Genomic DNA, 21,460 nt, shown 5'->3' with positions numbered 1-21,460 from the left:
AATAAAATATTTTTTAAAAAAGAACCACACTACCCAGCAGGCTGTGCTTTGCGGGATGGCTGTGAGGGCCGGACTGATGGCGTCACAGAAAAGGGGCGTTACTGGCTCGCGTTGTCAGGGGCGGGACTTCCTGCGCCGGAGGAGCGGGCTTTTCTTTGTGGTGAGGCTGGTGTGTCCCCACCCACTACGAGCTCTTCCCGGGACTTAGGGACGGAGCGGGGAGGACAGCCTGGAGAGCCCACCTGTGCCTTTGTACGACCTGGGGGAGTGTCAGCTAAGCCCGCTGGACCCGCCGGTCTCCGGCGCCCTCATGTGGCCCTACGCTCCCCGCGGTGCGATGGCAGCGCTGGTGACCCCGGCGCAGGTGAGTGGAAGGTGCGCCAGGCCACGCCCGCTAGGACCCCACCACGTGGCCGAGGCGCGCTGCTGTGCAGGATGGTGGTGTCCTGTGAGTCGTCACCTTGTCCTCCCCAGGGCATTGTTTGTCGGAGCCTCAGGATGGGGTCGCTTGTGCTCCGGGTGGGAACCCAGGTTAGGAGCTTCACGCGGAGGGTCCCATTTCTGTCAGTCAGTGGGACGCTGTGTGGTAGGGAGAGATGTGGTTTCTCGAATCTCCCTGACCCCATACCGCTGGCGTGGAAGGACCCGCAGGGAGGAGCGCAGACCGCACAGTCCGGAGACCTTTCTGTGTGTTGCGGCCCCGCCCCTTCCCGAGTCTAGGACCTTGAGCAGCTTTCCCTGTTGCCCTTGGTTTCTGTTTTCTCGGGCACAAAACAGGAATATTAAAGTTCCTCCAACTGGGTTTGAGGGAACTAGAAAAAGCACATGGGTGACGTGTATCCCCCCGCGTCCAGCACGGTGCAGGGAGCATCGCTCTGGTTTTCTTTCCACGGAGGTTCCTCTTGAGCCTTTGTTGATGTTAGAGGCTCATTCCTGGGAGAATCTGACCCTTGGGCTTCCCAGCTGTGTAACCTCTACAGAGATAAGGGCTGGGGTGGGGAAGAGGCAGGAGTAGCCTGCAGCAGCTTGGGGATTGCAGCCCTGCTAGGATAGAAAAGGTGTCAGGAGGGACAGGGCGCCCAGAAGGTCAAGGAATTTGTCTTTCAGTTTACAGCCAGTCGAACTGGCTTCCCACTGAATCTGTTTTCCTGTTTGAGGTTCAGTTACATATGATAAGTGGTGATAGTGTGCAGGAGTGTGGTGTCCCTTTGGACATGAAAACACAAGAGGTCCTGGGTAATTCCATAGCCGTGACCCTGAGTACCCTCATCATAGTCCTGATCGCTGTCAGGACTTGTCTTATTTGTTAACTTCCCATTCACTTGGCTCCTTCCTCACTTTATATCAGACTCACTCCAGTGTGCTGTCCTGAAAGAGGCTTTTCGTGGTGCCCTGTCTAAAGCAGACTGTAACCTCTTGTCATCTCGCGCTATTTTCTTGACTTTGGAATCTTTGGGTCCCTGTGACATTGTCTTGCTCATTTATTTAGTTGCTTGTTTAGGCTCTCTTCCCAGCCCCTGAGCATGAGCACCTGTTGCTGCTCAGGACCTAGAACAACAGCCTGGGCTTATAAAAGGTACTCAACAAATGGTTCAGTGAATGAATGGGTCTCCCCCTCAGGTGCCTGCCTCACACTTATAATAAATACAGTATTTCTCCCGACTATGTATGGCCCACAGTGCTCTCTCTACTTGATCTGCCCCTTGCTTACCCCCAAGATTTTTTCCTTCCATTTTTCCCTCACTCACCGCACACGGCCAGGCAGTCCTGAACTTGTAAAACTCCTGCCCAGTTTCCAGCTTCAACTTGCACTTCTCTTTGCCTGGGGCCCTGTTCCCAGATCTCTGCAGGACTATCTCTCCCCACCCTTCCTGTGCATCAGTGTCACCTCTTAGGATAGTCTTTTCCTGGCTGTTTTATAATAATTCTGGCTAAGGTACCCCTGCCCCCACCTGCCAATCTTCTGGCAACTCTGTTCCCGCTTTTACTGGATGTTCAATTCCCACTTCTGCTCCTTAAATTTGAGGTTGTGGCTGATTTTCTAGAGCTGCCTGGGGCTCAGACCTCTGGCTGTGACACGGAGGTGATGATGGCATTTACCTCATGGGCCGTGGGAGGATTAGTAAGAGTCACAAAATACATTGAACACGTAACTGTGCTAGGCAGTCCAGCATCTCACATGTAAACATTTTCTCTTTAGTTCTCCAAACGGCCTGGTGAAGTGGGACTGATTTTTCTATTGATGCAGAAATCGAGGCTTAGAGAAATGATGGGATGTCCTCCCTGTGGTCGCACTGGCAGGAAGTGTCGAATTCCAGAGTCTTGATTCAAACCCTGGAAGTCTGGCTCCCGAGCAAGGAATCTTATTGTGTAAAGGCCTCAACTTGGGGCAGGTGCACTGTGAGGACCAGGGAGGCTTAGGTGCTATCACTTTGCTGTTACCATTGTTGGAATTATCATCATGATCATTTTCCCAGAGCACTTAACATCTCTCCCCAGTCCTCATGGAACACCACTGTCTGTGTCACTGTGCCACTGTCTGTGTCATCTCCAGTGACTTCCTTCATGGGAGGCTTTTCTCTCAGCCACAATTGCATTATGTCTCAAGGTTGCATCTGCTTCCCCCTTGAGCTCAACACAGAACTTGGCGATCCAGAGGCCTCGGTGATTCAAGCCTGGGTCTCTCTGCATCTTCACCAGCAACAGAGTGACAGGGTTGATCCCAGCCAAGTGCACAAGGCCAACACTACTACCTGTGTTTGACTCTCCAGGTGGTGGTGACCTTTAAGAATGTGGCTGTGACCAAGAGGAGTGGGGACAACTTGACCTGGACCAGAGGACTCTGTACCAGGAGGTGATGCTGGAGACCTGTGAGCTACTGTTCTCACTGGGTAAGTGCTCAGCTCTCACACCTGTGGGGGACCCCACCCACCTTGTTTCTGGGCTGATCAGGAAGGACACAGGAGTCACCTTTCCTCCTCCCCACAGGCCCTGCAGTTTTCTGGTCCCTTCTCCTGCCTGGTCTCGCTGTGTCTGTAGCAGTGATTGGTGGGATAGAAACAAGGTCCTTCTGAACACCAGCCCCCATCCCAGTGCCCAGCACCCTTGGGCCGCAGTCTGAGGTCCCTGTTCCTGATTCCACAGGAAGGAAGCTGACTGGCCCAGCCTGCTGAAGTCAGGTGCCCCCACAGCCCAGTTAGCAGGGCTGATCTCAGAAGAGAGGGTGAGTCAGGCAGACCCCTACATGGCATTTGTCATCAATGCCACCCAGGGATCTTCCTAAACAGCACAATCTTGGTTCAAAGGTCCCTGGTGTCTACATGATCCTCACATGTTTCCTGTGGCCTGGGCAGATTGCTATGTGGCAATACTTGGAGGGCCAGGGAAAGATTCCCCAGGAAGCTGTATAGGCTCTGAATCATCAAACAACAAATAGGACTATTTGTCCCATGGCCTGGATTGATGCGTCAAGGAATCAAGGGGTAGATATGTGAGTGGCACCACTGACAGTTATCCATAGAGAGGCACTAGGGAAAATTTTTGCTTCCTGTCTTCATGAAGCACTGATTGTGTAGAGGTCTTAGTTGCAAAGGGAAGAGTGCTTTCACTACTGCAGTAGAATGATTCCATTGTCCTGGAGAGTAACACTGCCAGTCTGCCACTTGCACTACTTATGCTTCTGAATCAACAGGAAAAGTAAGAGTTACTGTGCTGGCTCTGGTGATTGAATGTGATTATCAGGTGCAAATTGGACTATACTTCCCACTGGTACTTGCACAAAGGAAGTGTGTGTCTGGAATGCAGAGATCCCTTAAGATGTTTTGTCATGACCTATGGTAAAGTCAATGGAAAACTATCCACAACCTACTTCAGGCAGGACAACTCATGGCCCAGACCCTTCAGGAAAGAATGCTTTGGTCACCCCACCAGGGAATAAAAAATAATCATTCGAGGGCTTCCCTAGTGGCACAGTGGTTGAGAGTCCGCCTGCCGATGCAGGGGACACGGGTTCGTGTCCCGGTCTGGGAGGATCCCACATGCCGTGGAGCGGCTAGGCCTGTGAGCCATGGCAGCTGAGCCTGCGCGTCAGGAGCCTGCATGCCACAGCGGGAGAGGCCACAACAGTGAAAGGCCCCTGTACCGCAAGAAAAGAAAAGAAAAAAAGACCATTTGAGGTGCTGCTGAGGACAGAAGGAGCATGGAATGGATTGTGGAAGAGCTACATATTAGTTAGCTCATGTGACCATTAACAGAAGTGAGGATAGTAATCAGTAATGTCGTGAGTAATTCTTCCTAATTTTTTTTTTTTTCGGTACGTGGGCCTCTCACTGTTGTGGCCTCTCCCGTTGCGGAGCACAGGCTCCGGACGCTCAGGCTCAGCGGCCATGGATCACAGGCCCAGCCGCTCCGCGGCATGTGGGATCCTCCTGAACCAGGGCACGAACCCGTGTCCCCTGCATCAGCAGGCGGACTCTCAACCACTGCGCCACCAGGGAAGCTCCAGCCAATATCTTTTTCTTCCTTCTTTCACGCCCTTGTCAGTTAACAGATGATGTGTTGACTTCACATCACAGTATTTAAGTATTGTTAAATTTATATCATAGTATTCGTTTATAGGATATCAAGGAGGAGAGTGAATGTTACCCAGGGAATCTGTCTCCTTTCTGAAGAAAGAGTTATTGTATTTTTGGTTGTACACAGGATAGTTGTATCATGACCTTGTTGTTGTCTTTATTTGGAGATAAGGAGTGGTTTAAGTTTGTATGGTGCCAAGTTGACAAGAGGTGAACTTGTGATGATTAATTTTATATATCAACTTGACTCGGCTGTAATACCTGAATATAGTTCAAATACCAGTCTAGATTTCACTGTGAAGCTTTTTTTTTTAATGGAGTAAATACCTATATTTTTATTTGTAATTTTTAAATTTATAGACCAAACACATGTGCGAAAAGAATGGCCTCAATTTAATGGCATGTTGTCCCTTAAAAAAGTAGAAAAATAAGACAAAGCCAAATTAAGCAAGACTTTGGTTCAATATTATACTGGAAATTTTAATAAAACTAGACTTCTATTCAATATTGAGATGGAGGTTATTGTCACAATAATGAGGCAATAAAAAGTAAAATTACTCACATTGTTAAGGAAAAAATAAAACTGATCTACGGAGAAAACTCTATGGGATCTCCAAACAAAGCATAACCCAGAATAAACATATACAATGGAATACTACTCAGCCATAAAAAAGAATGAAATTTTGCCATTTGCAACAACATGGATGGACTTGGAGGGTATTATGCTAAGGGAAATAAGTCAGATAGAGAAAGACAAATACTGTATAATATCACTTATATGTGGAATCTTAAAAATACAACAAACTAGTGAATATAACAAAAAAGAAGCTGACTCACAGGTACACAGAACAAACTAGTGGTTACCTGTGAGGAAAGGGAAGTGGCGAGGGGCCATATAAGGGTAGGGGAATCAGAGGTACAAACTGTGATGTACAAAATAAGCTACAAGGATATATTGTACAACACAGGGAATATAGCCAATATTCTATAACTATAAATGGAGTACAGCCTTTAAAAATTGTGAATCACTATATTGTACTCCTCTAATTTATATAATATTGTACATCAGCTATACTTCAATAAAAAACAAAACATAACATTAACCAAAAGACCCTGCTAGAACGACTATCTGAAGCTTGAAGAATTCAAGATCCATATAAAAGAAACCATTCTATTTGCAATAGCAATAAACAGTTGAGAACTTCAGATCCCCCCTCCCCGCCCCAAATGTCTGTGTTGAAATGTACCAGGGACTTGTTTTAACCATGCACTGTGAGACATGCAGACATGGAAGTTACTTTGAAGAAGGACACTTACACCGTTCCCTAGAAACAGGAAGCACAGCATGTCATACTGGGCCGCATATGCTGGACCTCCACCTTCTGCTCAGGAGGCAGTTCAAGAAGAGCATGGCTCACAGCCTTGAAAAATTCTGGCAGACTTTGGGCTTCAGGGGTCATCCCTAGTTGCCACCCAGAAGAGGACCTTCACCCAATCATGAGGCACCTTTATGGCATTGGAGGACTTCCAGTCACCAGAATTGGGATAAATGAATGTCTGTTCTTCATAAATCACCCAGTCTATGGTGTTCTGTTATAGCAGACCTATAAGACTAAGAGAGACAGTTTGAAATTTTTCAGCGGGCTCCGTTTTGGAAGGGTGGACCCTAGTTGTCCCGTACCTAGCTCTGGTATAGGTACCAGAGCTAGGTACGGTATAGGGCAGGAAGGATTATTGGTTTGGTGTGTGAGTTTGATAAGGTTATGGTTGGGGGTGTGGGCTCCAGATTGGTCGGTTTGTGTATAATAAGCATGCTTATAGGGGAGGGATTTTTTACCTGCAGGAATTAACTAGCTCTGAGAGGGAGAGCCTTGCCAGGAATAAGGCCCTAAAGGCCAGAGTAGGAAAAATACAAAAAAATAAGAAAATATAGTCAATACAATTAAAATTTAGCATACCATCCGATGTAGAAAATACATGCAAGATGGGTAAACAGAATTTTAAAAATTAGAGAAAAAAAATTAAGACCCAAGTAAAAGGAGAGATATCTCACATTTACGGATTGTAATGCTCAATATTTCCTTCTAAATTGATCTATGTGTTAAGTGAAATCCAAGTCAAAATCTCGGTAAGCTCTCTTTTTTTTTAAATAGAAATTGCGAAGTGGATTCTACAATGAAAATGCAAGTGCAAAGGACCAAGAATAGCCAAACAACCTGGAAACAAGAAAGTGCTAGCATAAATACAAATAGATAAATGTAAGGGAATAGGAGGTCTAGAAATAAACATACACACAACTGATCAGTTGTTTTTCAGTGAAGGGACAAAAGCAATTTGGTATAGAAAGAATGATTTGTTAGATCAGTGTGCGGTAGCAGTTGGGTATGCAATTGGGTATGCAAAGAGAACTTATAAAAATTAAATAACTATGGATCATAGACATATATAGAAAAACCTAAAACTGCGAGAGTTACAAAATACTGGGTTGGCCAAAAATGTTGGTTCAGGTTTTTCGGTAGCATCTTACGGGAAAACCTGAACGAACTTTTTGGTCAACCCGATAAAACAGGAACACAGGTTTTGACCTTTTGTGGAAGTCACAAGCCCTACGTCCTCTCCAGTATTGCATGTGCTGACTCTACACCAGTCACACCTTTTTTCTATCTACCTCCTCTCATCCAAAGCCCAACCCCGCCTCTCCCACCACAGCCCAAGAGACTCCCAGCTGGCCTCATTTACTCTTGTCCTTTCCATTGTGGTTTATTACAAGATATTGAATATAGTTCCCTGTGCTCTACAGTAGGACCTTGTTGTTTATCTGTATATAGAGTTTGTATCTGTTTATCCTAAGCTTCTAATTTACCCCTTCCTCCACTCCCTTTCCCTTTTGGTAACCTTAAGTTTGTTTTCTGTATCTGTGAGTCTGTTTCTTTTTCTGTTTTTTTTTTTCTTGTAGAATCTTTTATTTCAGTGATTAAAAGAACGCACTAAATGGAAACTATGCTGATTTACATTAGGCATGCACCTCTACCTGAAACTGCTGTTAGTTTTTGAGTGGCCTAAATCTTTATAACTTATTTTTTCATTTAGGCACATCTTTCAATTTTTTTGGACCCCAATATACAGGGTAAGTTAACTTCTTCCTTGTGGCAGTTTAGTATGAGAATTATGTTCACTGGCTAGATTCCTTTAACCAAAGGCCTCTAGACTCTCAGGTTACCTGTACTAGCTCAAGACTGTACTTTATATAGATATTTAAGTGAATCACAGTATAAGGGAGAGAGATAACCTAGAAAGGTGAAATGTACTGTATGAATATTCAATACATCTTTTTTTCCAGCACTGATAGTCAAACACTAGATAAGGAGGGCTACAGTCAAGTACCAAGTTACTCTTTCCCCTGCTGCTGCCCTTTCTGAGAGATACAAAGACGTATGTCGATCTCTCTAGAAATCTGAAACGAATCCACACAAATAACAGATTATTACCTATGTGGTCCCACTATCAAATTATAGAGCAGTTCCCCTATTAAAATTGTAGGGAGCAGTTAATGGGACTATGAGAAAAGCTTCATCCCACATACAGTAATATATATCTAGTAGAATTTTCCATTCATCTGTCATTTGTTTTCCCCAGATTAGCATTAAAAAACACAACCCCAAACACATTTGACCCTCAAACACCCCCCCCACAAAAAAATTGGTCTTTGTTCATTCTCAGATGACAGGATGTCCCAAGAGTGACAAAGGTGGGAGCCGATCCCCCACCTTTTCTTCAACCATCCCATCAACTGCTCTTCATTTCTTGAACTACCTTCCTTTTCCAAAGAGGTAATGCTGAAGTCAGTCAGAACAGCTTTCTGAGAAGACTGGCTTGGATTTCTGGGTCTGTTCCAGTCGATTCAAGTTGAATTGGCTTGTATCAATGAAGCGCCCAATGCAGTTCACAAAACAGGCCTCAGCCGGACTGTCCAACTTTGGCCCAGGCTTGTCTGTGCACGTTTCCCAACAAAGTTTCGTCATCTGGCGCACCAGCTGCTGGAAGCGCGGCTTCTGAGTCTCTACGTCCATGAAATGCTGCAGCTGCCAGTCAACCGAGCCCAAACCCACTGTGGAGGAAGATGAGGAGGAATCCATCCCAGCGCGGCCACGCGTGCCGAGACGAACTCCGCACCAACTCACCAACCTTCACGTCTGCTTCTGTTTTGTTTTGTTCGTTAAGATTTTTTAATATTTTATTACCATTTATTTTTGGCTGCATTGGGTTTTCGTTGCTGTGCACAGGCTTTCTCTAGTTGTGGTGAGTGGGGGCTACTCTTTGTTGGGGTGCGCGGGCTTCTCATTGCGGTGGCTTCTCTTGTTGCAGAGCATGGGCTCTAGGCGTGCAGGCTTCGGTAGCTGTGGTGTGCATGCTCAGTAGCTGTGGTTAGAGGGCTCTAGAGCGTGGGCTCAATAGTTGTGGCTCACGGGCCTAGTTGCTCCGTGGCATGTGGGATCTTCCCAGACCAGGGCTCGAACCCGTGTCCCCTGCATTAGCAAGCAGATTCTCAACCACTGTGCTACCAGGGAAGCCCAAATTATTTTAATTTTTTTAATGAAATTTTAAAAGAGTTGTTTTCTTACTTTCCCTTTCTGATATTTCATTGTTAGTGTAAAGAAGTGCAGCTGATTTCTGTGTGTTAATCTTGTATCCTGCTACCTTGCTGAATTCAGTTATCAGTTCTAGTAGTTTTTGTGTGGAGTCTTTAGGGTTTTCAATATATAGTATCATGTCATCTGCATATAATGAGAATTATACATCTTTCCTTTCAATTTGGATACATTTTATTTCTTTTTCTTGTTTGATTGCTCTGGCTAGGACTTCCAATACTATGTTGAATAGAAGTGGTGAGGGTGGGCATCCTTGTCTTGTTCCAGATTTTAGCAGGAATGTTTTCAGCTTTTCACCATTGAGTATTATGTTGGCTGTGGGTTTGTCATAAGTAGCTTTTCTTTTTGGCTGCATTGGGTCTTTGTTGCTGCGCGCGGGCTTTCTCTAGTTTCAGTGAGTGGGGGTTACTCTTTGTTGCAGTGCATGGACTTCTTATTGTGGTGGCTTCTCTTGTTGCAGAGCATGGGCTCTAGGCACATGGACTTCAGTAGTTGTGGCACACGGGCTCAGTAGTTGTGGCTCGCAGGCTCTAGAGCACAGGTTCATAGTTGTGGCGTACAGGCTTACTTGCTCCGCGGCATGTGGGATCTTCCTGGACCAGGGTTCGAACCCGTGTACCCTGCATTGGCAGGCAGATTCTTAAACACTGTGTCACCAGGGAAATCTCATAAATAGCTTTTATTATGTTGAGATATGTTCCCTTTATACCCACTTTGGTGAGAGTTTTTATCATGAATTGATGTTGAATTTTATCAAATGCCTTTTCTGCATCTATTGAGATGGTCACGTGGTTTTTGTCTTTTCTTTTGTTGATGTAGTGTACTACATTGATTGATTTACATATGTTGAGCCATCCTTGTGATCCTGGGACGAATCCAACTTGATCCTGCTGTATGATCTTTTTTATGTGTTGTTGGATTTGGTTTGCTAATATTTTGTGGAGAATTTTTGCATCTATATTCGTCAATGATATTGGCCTGTAATTTTCTTTTTTGGTGGTGTTTTTGTCAGGTTTTTGTATCAGGGTGGTGGTAGCTTCATAGAATGACTTTGGGAGTGTTCCGTCCTCTTCAGTCTTTTGGAAGACTTTGAGATGGATTGGTGTCAGTTCTTCTTTGTATGTTTGGTAGAAATTGACCTTATTTACTCTTTAGCTAATCTATCATCCAGTCTGACACTCTTTAGGCTTCACCAGGAGTTATCACAAAACTCTGAGCCTGTAGAGAGGAAAGCAGCACCAGGTCTTATCTCAGTGTCATCTGATTCCATTTACTGCTTTGCCTCTCAATAAATCTCTTATTCTCCTCCTTGGAATTTCGTGTCACTCCTGGATCTTCATCTGAGGCCAGCTCCCGCACCACATGCACACACACACACACACACCTCTCCCTCTTTCTCTCTCTCTCTCTCTCTCATGGTCACTGTACTTCCTAACCTGTCTTAGTGATGATGACAGCCTCCTCCCGCACCCCCTACACACACTCATGCAAACACACACACTCTGTCTCATGGTCGCTGTACTTCCTAACCTGTCTTAGTGATGATGACAGCCACCACCCCTGTCCAGGGGTCCAGGCAAGTGAACCAGTCCATGCAGAATACCCTCCCTTCAGCCTTAATGGCATTGCCACATAACCTGTGGGGTGTTCCTCTTAAGTCTGACATAGTCAACGTGCCAATCTCCTGCTTATGGGTATCTTTACATGAACCCCCTCCTTCCCTGAACTCCAGGTGTATATTTCACATGCCCACTTAACACCTCCACTTAGAGGTGCCTGCAATACCTCAGACTCAGCATGGTGACACCTAACTCCTGATAGTACTGCTGGTAATTACTTCTGCTATTGACTTTGTATCTTTCGCCTAAAGCCAAACTTCCTGGATTTATGTGAGACTTCTCTCACCCTTACAGCAGTGATCATTCCTACTAAAAAACTCAACCTAATACTACAAGCAACTTCTTAGAAAATATTTGGACATAAAGGTAAAAGTCTTTAGGGACTTCCCTGGTAGTCCAGTGGCTAAGACTCGGTGTTCCCAATGCAGGAGGCCCAGGTTCGATCCCTGGTCAGGGAAATAGATCCCACATGCAGCAACTAAGAGTTAGCGTGCCACAGCTAAAGATCCCACACGCAGCAGCTAAAGATCCTGCACGCTGTAACGAAGATCCTGTGTGCCGCAACTAAGACCTGACACGGCCAAGTAAAATATAAATAAATATTTAACAAACAAAAAGGTAAAAGTCGTTACCTCATGCTGGGAATGAAGCCAAAATAAAAATTTTATGGCTACAATACTAAAATGATTATGGTACCCTCCCAAATAATTCAAAATAGAAACAATATTCCGTTGGAAAATAAATTTTTAATTAATGCAAAAATGTAATTTCCATGAGGGAGAGAAAGATTGCTATTTATCCAGTGATAGGGGCAGTGTCTGGCAATAGCAAGCACTCCATAAATAAAATGATGGGTACAGATTTCCTGATTTTTTTTTTTTTTAGCCACGCCACATGGCTTGTGGGATCTTAGTTCCCCAAATAGGGATCAAGCCCGTGCCCCCTGCAGTGGAAGTGGGGAGTCTTAACCACTGGACCACCAGGGAATTCCCTTCCTGATTCTTTCTTGAATGCCCCATTCCCCTGTCCCTGCTTCCATCCCAGCAAATGCTTACCTGGTTTTGTGGGCAATCCAGCCATGATTGGCTGGAGCCAGGTCAGTATTTGTTAATTGGATTGCACAGAACTGAAGAGGGGGTGTACCCCATACCACAAGATCACCTGAGGCGGGGATGCAGTGCCTACATCAGCCCCATCTGGGCTGGAGCTGATCTCCATGGTTACAAATAGAGCACAACGTGTGTTCCTGTCCGTTTTAGTATTGTGGCCACAAAATTTTTATTATAGCTTCATTCCCAACGCTTTTGAACAAAAAAATTTGTTGGACTTTTACCTTTATATCCAAATATTTTGTAAGAAGTTGCTTGTAGTATTAGGTTTGTGGGAAAGAGAAGATCTGGGGTGTAATCTACCCGAGACCAAATTTCTCATTGTGCTGATCACTGTTTCTGAATCCTTCTCCCCTTGTTGTGTCCAGATATTTAGAATGAATAAGTTAGAAGGCAGTGGCGGTACAGTCATGTGCATTGATGTCTGGGCAATGGCTGTCTTTCTCACATAGCTAAATTACAAGAGTAAGTTTGATCATCATGAATCACTGGGGTGGGGGGGGCTGTTCATTATACACAGAGGCTGCACCTACTGAAAACAGCCTAAAATGTTATTTTCTCTTTCCCAAATTTGCCACTTCATACCCACAAATAAAAGACTTAGGCTGTTAGCCTTTACAAAGATTTAAAGAACATTATATAATTTCTAAGTACCCATAAAATATAATAATATATATTCACCTTGCTTGGATGAGGGCATTCATTCATTCATTCATTCAGTAGATATTTATTGAACACCTAGTATGTGCCAGGCATTGTGCTAGGTGCTCAGTGAATATTGATACATGAAAAAGAGACCAAAAGTATATAGATCTTAAACAAGTGTAAGAAGGGGTTTCCCCAAAGTCCTTGAAGGATTTGACTTTGCTATGCATGTCTTCCTGACTTCTGTCCTCTGCTCTGAGCACTACCCTTCACCACTAGACCCACTTCCACCAAAAAAAGACTACTTCTGCATGTTGCCAATGGGTTGTGCATGACAATGGGCAGTATTTATGTAGGCAGTACAGACAGTAGCTTTTCACCTAATGTAGCAATAACACAATATTAATCAATGGGCACTGCCTTCCATAGCGATTGAACAAATGCTTGACGTGAGTCAGGTCTCTTAATCCAAAAGCCACAGAGAGAGTGCAAAATGGGAAAAGTCTGCATCTGAGAAGGAACACAGCTAAGGAAAAATGAATTTATTTTCAATTTGGTTTAAATCAGGTGTGGGATTCTACCCTCCTTTTGGATCCCCAAATAGGAGAATCTTAGCACATAGATAATCACAAACTGTGTGAGAGTTGAAATCCCTGTCCTGCTGGAAGGCAGCACCAGGCTCACAGAGGCACACATCTGTCTCAAAGTCACCCTGCCCTTTGCAAATGGCAAAGATATCTTCACATGTTCTGATTTCCCCTTATTTCAAGGCTACATCATGTGAACTCCATTTAAAACAATGTGATTTTGCACTTCTGTAATGGATACCATGAACACATTGAGATGTGAGAGTATGGGACAGGGTGGGGGCAACTTTCTACCAGTGTGCAGAAACTAGGGAACAGCTCTGAGGCTCAGGATAGGAGAAATAGGTACATGGCCCCAGAGGCTTAAACCTCAGTCCTTGAAGGATATGCCCCTACCACCATTCATAGAAGTCCTAGCCACAGCAGCTAGGCAAGAAAAATAAAAGGCATCCAAATTGCAAAGTGAGGAAACATTGGAATCATAATGGAGTAATTATAGTTCAGGTGTACAAAACGGATTGGGAAGACTATTGAGGTTCTAGTCTCAGACACATCCCTGTACCACTGAGAACTTGAACTTTTTGTGAAGTACCAAACCCCAGGACACCTACAGTTATATTTAGAACAACACCTGCTGGGTGTAACTTTATGGTCTCAAGGTTCCCCTTTGTCAGTTCAAGAACTTCAGACCCCAACCAATGCTTGTTTAGCAAGCACTCTTCTTGCCATCTCTAAATAATTCCTTACAAACAATATATGGAACTAACTGCCTTTGCAGTTTTTTGCCTGTATAAGCTTCCTCCATTTTGTAATCCAGAGGAACATAGTTCAGGTGCTTCTTGAACCTGTGTCTCCCAGGCTGTAGTCTAATAAACCACAAATAAATGCCTCTTTATTTCAATAAGGTCTCCATTTCTGAAATTTAGGTTAACATTGCTCGGTGTAGTTGGTATTACCCAGTGTGACCTCCAGCACTTCTTCAGACTTGGTGTTGGCATTCAGTACCTACATGGACCCATTGCGTTTAGCAACCTTTTCACTCACATAAAGACTGCAGAGAGTCCTCCTGAACCCAAAACTCTCATTTGGTCAAGGTTTAGATCATAAATAAAATTGGGTGTCTCTCAGTGTTAACTTTAGTCCTCCCTTTTGGGAGTGGAGTTTTTATGTTTGTTTTATTTTGTTTTGTTTTAATCTGTGCCACTTGGTAGGAGATTCGGGTTTCAGGTTTCTTTTGATTTTGATGAGTACTCAGAATAATGCCAAGTTCTCATTCAAAACAAAACAAAACCCTGTCAGCTTTGTGTTTAACACCTATGGGCCCTCATCCTGTAACGACCTATCTAAATGGGTCCATTTAACCTGGTATGATTTTAAATTGCCCTGGCCAAAATGGGAAGATTTTGAAATTCCCAAATTTGTCAATCTTCATGCATGCCTAGAAAAAAATACCAGAAACAGAAAAATTAATGGAAAACATATTTTTAAAATTTATTATTAAAAATAACAAATAATAAAATGCTGCACACAGGCTTTCTCTAGTTGCGATAAGCAGGGGCTACTCTTCGTTGCGGTGCACAGGCTTCTCATTGCGGTGGCTTCTCTTGTTGCAGAGCGTGGGCTTCAGTAGTTGCAGCACGCTGGCTCAGTAGCTGTGACGCATGGGCTTACTTGCTCCGTGGCATGTGGGGTCTTCCCGGACCAGGGATCAAACCCATGTCTCCTGCACTGGCAGGCAGATTCTTAACCACTGTGCCACAAGGGAGGTCTCAGAAAGCATGTTTTAATTGATATTTAGAGGCCTCTAAACATAATACTGAGGAAATTGCTTCCCTCCAAGCTGTAATTAAAAATTGACTCAGGCTGTTTATAAACTTAAGAAATCATGAAATTCTTTACCCCACTCCCATTCCCCTCCCAATTCTGCACCTTCTTCTCCATTCCTTTACGCACCTCTTTCCAAACTCCCTTTTTATTTAACTTACTCCCTCTCTTCTCTTTCTCCACCAGACACCCTCCTCCTCCTCCTCCATCAGTTAACACTCCTGAGCCTAAACCCCACTCAAACCCCCTGTCCTGGCAGCCCCTATTAAAACGAAGTCCACCTGAACCTTTTATTGTCTTTGTCCCATGGAGTAAACGTGAACTTAGGACTATAGCTAAAGAATTCTGTGATCCTTTTTGGACCTCATTTCCTTTGCCAAACAATTTAATCTTGTTATTCAAACCTATGAACCAAGCTATTCTGGTCCTAATCAACTTATACACATGCTGGTAAGGGAAGGCAGAGCAAAAGAATGGCTTAATGAGATGGATTGGAAAAAACCTATAGAAGACTTCCAAAAGAAAACAACTGAAGATCAAGATAGGGCCAAAGGCTTAGCCAAAACCCTTTACTGGTTATTCCAGAAGTTTCCCCAAATATTACTGATTGAAACATATCCAACTGTGTACTCAAAACATAAGGAGCCTGTACTTGAATCCTTTGAAAGGTTTCAAAAAACTTTCAAACAGTATTCAGGGATGGAAGATGTTAATACCAACTCATGAACGGTTTAGATTAAGAACTTGACACTTTAGTTAGAAGGCATCAGTGAAATTGGGCAGCCATGGATGCCCGTGATTTATGCAGTTTGGCACAGCATCTGTCCAAGGCCATACAAAAATAGCCAAGAAGAAGGCTACTCAAATAATGAGTTTACAGCTTCAGCAATTGACTGGCCAAAAAAGGCCAACACGCCTCCAGTCTTACAATGAAAGACCCTCCAACACAGAAGGCCTTCAAAGGTACCTTTGCTATTATTGCAAAAAAAGCCTGGGAATTTTAAATTCAGAAAATCACTCAGAGAGAAAACAAAATCCTGCTAGCCCTTCTCCAAACAAAGGTCCTATGCAACTTCCTTTCTGTCTCACCTAGGGCTGCTCCAAGGAAATACCTGGGGTTTCTCCCTTTCTTCTCACTAACATTCTGGAGAAATTGAATTCACCATTGTTTTAGAGCAGACAGAGCTTTAATTCATACGGGGTACCACTCTTTCTGTTCTCAATCCCAGCACTTTGAAACATTCTCTTCTGTGGAGTACTAAAACAATTTCAATGGTGGGAGTTTCTAAGAACCCTATGACTGTTTTTAAATCTCAACCCACTCCATTCCAACTTGGCCCTGTCACAGAGACACATTCCTTTCTCCTTCCTTCCACTCCTGTACACATCCTCAGAAGAGACCTCTTAGAGGTCCATAATGCACATGTTTCCTTCTCACAAAAGGGGGAAATGTTTTAAATCTGGAAGAACATTCCAATCAACAAGGCCCTAATGACACAAATTTAGGCTCTGCATGTGAAGCTGCCATCATTTTTCTCACATCAGTCATAACCCCAAGAAAGAATGAACTTGTACAAACACTGCAGTCTCAAATCTCTGTGGATAGAGGGAAAATTCATTCAGCAACCCCAATCAAAATAGATGTAGACTCATCTTAACCCCTCCCCAACATCAAGTAATATCTCCTCAAACAGGAACCTATAAAAGGAATTCAACATATCATAAAAGACTATATTAAACAAGGTCTAGTGATTCCTTGCACCAGTCCTTGCAATACCCCCTTCCTCCCAGTTAGAAAACCTAATGGAAGAGGCATTTTGTTCAGTATTAAATAGCCATCAATAATATAGTCATATCCCGCCATCCTGTAGTCCTTAATTCCCATATCCCTTTATTTGCAGTTCCCACAGACAGCAAGGTTTTCACATGGCTGATTTATGTGGTACTTTCTTTGTTATGCCAGTGGATCCAGACAGCCAATCCTTTTTTGCCTTTACTTGGAATGATCAACAGTACACTTGGACAGTATTGCCCCAGGGATATACGGAGAGTCCTATTTACTTTTCTCAGACCTTAAAATCATACCTTGCAGATGTTACTTTCCCAAATGACTTCACTTTACTCCAATATGTGGATAACTAACTTCTTTGCTCTTCAGGCATGCAGGCTTCTCAAAAAGACAGCCTCTAACTACTTGAGCCTGCATTATAGCAAAAGATCAAATTGTTAATATTTATACTGATAGCCAGTATGCTTTTTTTTTAAAAAAAAAAAAACAAGAGACATCAGCCACCATGTCCCCCCCTTTTTTTAAATTTTATTTATTTATTTATGTCTGCGTTGGGTCTTTGTTGCTGCGTGGGGGCTTTTTCTCTAGTTGTGGCAAGTGGGGACTACTCTTCGTTGCGGTGCGTGGGTTTCTCATTGCAGTGGCTTCTCTTCTTGTGGAGCATGGGCTCTAGGCGCACAGGCTTCAGTAGTTGTGGCACACGGGCTCAGTAGTTGTGGCTCACGGGCTTAGTTGCTCCACGGCATGTGGGATCTTCCTGGACAAGGGCTTGCACAGGACAAACTATTAAGAATAGCCAATATATATTGGACCTTCTGGAAGCTATTAAAATACTAAAACTTCTGGCCATTATAAATATCTCAGGTTAGTCAAGGCTTGGTTCAAAGGAAAGGAAATAATTTAGCCGATACCGTAGCAATGACTGCTGCTCTCTAACCCACTTCAAAAAAGCTTTAATTATTACCTAACCTTATGTTAGCTTACGGGATTTACTGGCAGAAACCTAAAACAATGTTTCTCCAGAGGAACAAGACAAATCTTATACCAGGGATGTAAATTTTGGGAAGATCATAATTTATGGTACGGGTCTAACAATACTCCAGTTTTGACTCATAGCCTCCAGGAACATATTATTGAACATACATGGGGGCCCAGATAAAATGATACGTGCAAAACAATGCTACTGAAAACCATCCCACAAAATAGCCACTGAAGTATATTTGAAGTGTAACCTTTGTCCAAAACGTAATCCAGGTAAACCCATCCATTTCCCTAAAGATTGTTTTCCTTTGCCTTCAGGACCCTTTGAGGTATGATTAATGGAATTTATCCAACTGCCACTATCTCAGGGATATAAATATGTAGTTGTACTAGTATGCATGTTTTCTCACTGGATTGAAACATTTCCATTTTGCAGGGCTATAGCACTTTTGGTAGGCAGAATTCTTTTGGAAAAAATAATTTCTACATGGAGTATTTCATCTGAGCTTCATAGTCATTAAGGAACTCATTTTACAGGGCAAATTATTCAGTCAATCTGTAAAACTTGGCCTTTTATTTCCCCCCCAGTATTTCCACTGCCTCTATAATTCACAGTCCTCCGGGCTAGTGGAACTTACATATAGAGCCATTAAGGCTCAATTGGCTAACAAGACATGGAAACAACCTAAATGTCCATCGACAGAAGAATCGACAAAAAAGGTGTACATATATACAATAGAATACTAGTCAGCCATAAAAAAGAATGAAATAATGCCATTTGCAGCAACATGGATGGAACTAGAGATTATCATACTAAGTCAGAAAGAGAAAGACAAATATCATATGATATCACTTTTATGTGGAATCTAAAATATGACACAAATGAACTTATGTATAAAAACAGAAACAGACTCACAGACATAGAGAACAGACTTGTGGTTGCCAGGGGGGAGAAGGGGTTAGGGAGGGATGGATTGGGGGTTTGGGATTAGCAGATGCAAACTATTATACAATATATATTGAATAGGATGGATAAACAACAAGGTCCTACTGTGTAGCACAGGGAACTACATCCTATGATAAACCATAATGGAAAACAATGTGAAAAAGAATATATATATATATATATATATATGTATAACTGAATCACTTTGCTGTTCAGCAGAAATTAATACAACATTGTAAATCAAGTATATTTCAATAATAATTTTAAAAAGACTTAATTGGCTAAACTAGTTGAATCTTTTAATCTACCATGGCCGGAAGCCCTGCCCCTGGTATTGCTCAGCCTAAGGTCTACCCCCTTTGGTAAACACCGACTTTCTTCCTTTGAAATAATTATGGGAAGAACAATGAAAATATATAATGCACTACATAAGCCCAATGTGGTTAAAGGAGACCTCTTAACATATTGCCAAGAATTAACTAAAAACATTAAAGCTTCATGCTTACTAGTACTAGAATCTTTTATAAGTGAGTAACCTTTAAAAAAAAAAGAGTTCCCAGGAGACAAAGACATTAAAGAAAATAATTTACAACCAGGTGATTATATTTATTGGAAAAGACACCTCCCTGGAGATGCTTTGAAACCTCAATGGAAAGAGGTTTTTAATCAGGTATTAACAGGTTGTTCACTAAGCCATGTGCAGCAAAAACTTTGGTGTTCAATCATGGAGTCACGTTTCTCATTTTTAAAAGGCTACCAATCCTGAGTGGACCTCCCAACCCATTGATGACCTTCGTCAGAACAAGAAAAACTTCCCTGGGTCAGAAGCAGATGACATCTGAGTAGACAGCTCATCGCAAGAGTCGAGACCAGTCCTGTAACCCCAACTTTGTTGATAGTTTCAGACTGTTTTTCTTTTTGTTAACTGAGGTACCTATACACTTGAATTTGTCACACTGAGGGTCAATAAGCCTTTTTACCCCTTCCTCATGTTTTCTTTAATCCTGATAATCCTAATATTGGAATTATTCATCTGTCATAAAATCTTTACCTTGAGGAATGACAAATTGAAATTGTAATGGTGTAATCATACTCAGGTATACAAAATAGAGTTGAGCAGCCATTGAGGATCAGATCTCAGACACATCCCGGCATCACTGAGAATTTGAACTTTCTTTAAATTGTACCAAACCCAAGGACACCATCAGCCATATTTAGAACACCCAGAAGCTTCACCCTTTTTGTCTAAAATTTCCCCTTGTAACTCTGCAACCATTTTGGACCCCAACCAATCCTTGTTAACAAGCAGCCTTATTTCTTGCTTGCTCCAATTATAATTCCTGACAGACAACTATGTAACTCACTATGGCCTTGCAGTTTTTGCCTTCCATTTTAACCTTTCTCCATTTTGTAGTATAGTAGAATACAATTCACATGCTCCTTGACTCTGTGTGTCCTGGACTAAATACATTTTGGGGGGTGGGGGATGGCTTGCGGGATCTTGGTTCCCTGACCAGGGATTGAACCCCCACCCTTGGCAGTGAAAGGGCAGAGTCCTAAACACTGGACTGCCAGGGAATTCCCTCCTGGACTACATTCTTAACAAACACCAAATAAATGCCTTTTTATTTCAATCAGGTCTGTTTCTGAAATTTCAGTTTACAGAAGGAAGAAGTAAAACTCACTATTTGCAGATGGCATGACACTGTATATATAGAAACCCCAAAAACTCCACCAAAGAACTGTTAGAGCTAAGTGAATTGACTAAAATTGCAGAATACAAAATTAGTACACAGAAATCTGTTGTATTTCTGTACACTAATAATGAACTGTCATAGAAATGAAGAAAATAATCCCATTTACAGTTGCATCAAAAAGAATAAAATATCTAGTAATAAATTTAACCAAGGAGGTGAAAGACTTCTAGTTTAAAAACTATAAGACACTGAGGAAATAAATTGAAGATGACACAAACAAATGGGAAGATGTACCATGCTACAATATCATGAAAATATACATACTACTCAAAGCAATCTACAGACTCAGTGCAATCCCTATCAAAATACCAATGACATTTTTCACCAGAACTAGAACAAATATTTCTAAAATTTGTATGGAACTACAAAAGACCCCAAATACCCAAAGCAGTCTTGAGACAGAAGAGCAAAGCTGGAGGTATCATGCACCCAGACTTGAAACCATACTACAAAGTTATCATAATCAAAACAGTATGGTCTTGTCACAAAACCAGACACATAGATCAATGGAACAGAGTAAAAAGTCCAGAAGTAAACCCACAGTCATATGATCAATTTATCTATGACAAAGGAGGCAAGAGTGTACAATTGGGAAAGGACAGTTGCCTCAATAAATGTTCGTGGGAAAACTAGGTAGCTACATGTGAAAGAATAAAACTAGGGGGCTTCCCTGGTGGTACAGTGGTTAAGAATCTGCCTGCCAATGCAGGGGACACAGGTCTGAGCCCTGGTCCGGGAAGGTCCCACATGCCGCAGAGCAACTAAGCCTGTGCACCACAACTACAGAGTCTGCGCTCTACAGCCTGTGAGCCACAACTACTGAGCCCATGTGCCATAACTACTGAAGCCCGTGTGCCTAGAGCCTGTGCTCTGCAACAAGAGAAGTCATCACAGTGAAAAGCCTGCGCACTGCAACGAAGAGTAGTCCCCACTTGACGGAACTAAAGAAAGCCCACGTGCAGAAATGAAGACCCAACACA

The 21,460-nt window shown here is 42.9% G+C and overlaps 1 long non-coding RNA gene and 1 pseudogene across 1 annotated transcript; one reads left to right on the top strand and one right to left on the bottom strand.

Annotated features, from left to right (window-relative positions):
* Nucleotides 1–155: 155 nt before the first annotated feature.
* On the top strand, nt 156–20,563 carry LOC114888001. The gene is made up of 3 exons (XR_003791679.1): nt 156–364; nt 2,772–2,891; nt 19,476–20,563. It is a non-coding gene; the product is annotated as an uncharacterized LOC114888001 (long non-coding RNA).
* Nucleotides 8,093–8,853, bottom strand: LOC114887963 (annotated as a pseudogene).
* Nucleotides 20,564–21,460: the final 897 nt, after the last annotated feature.

This window comes from Monodon monoceros, unplaced genomic scaffold (assembly GCF_005190385.1).
Source record: "Monodon monoceros isolate NGI ecotype Baffin Bay Population unplaced genomic scaffold, NGI_Narwhal_1 Super_Scaffold_10, whole genome shotgun sequence".
In the NCBI taxonomy this organism is placed as follows: Eukaryota; Metazoa; Chordata; class Mammalia; order Artiodactyla; family Monodontidae; genus Monodon; species Monodon monoceros.
Note: the sequence above shows the minus strand (reverse complement) of the source record. Positions and strands in the feature narration are given on the sequence as shown.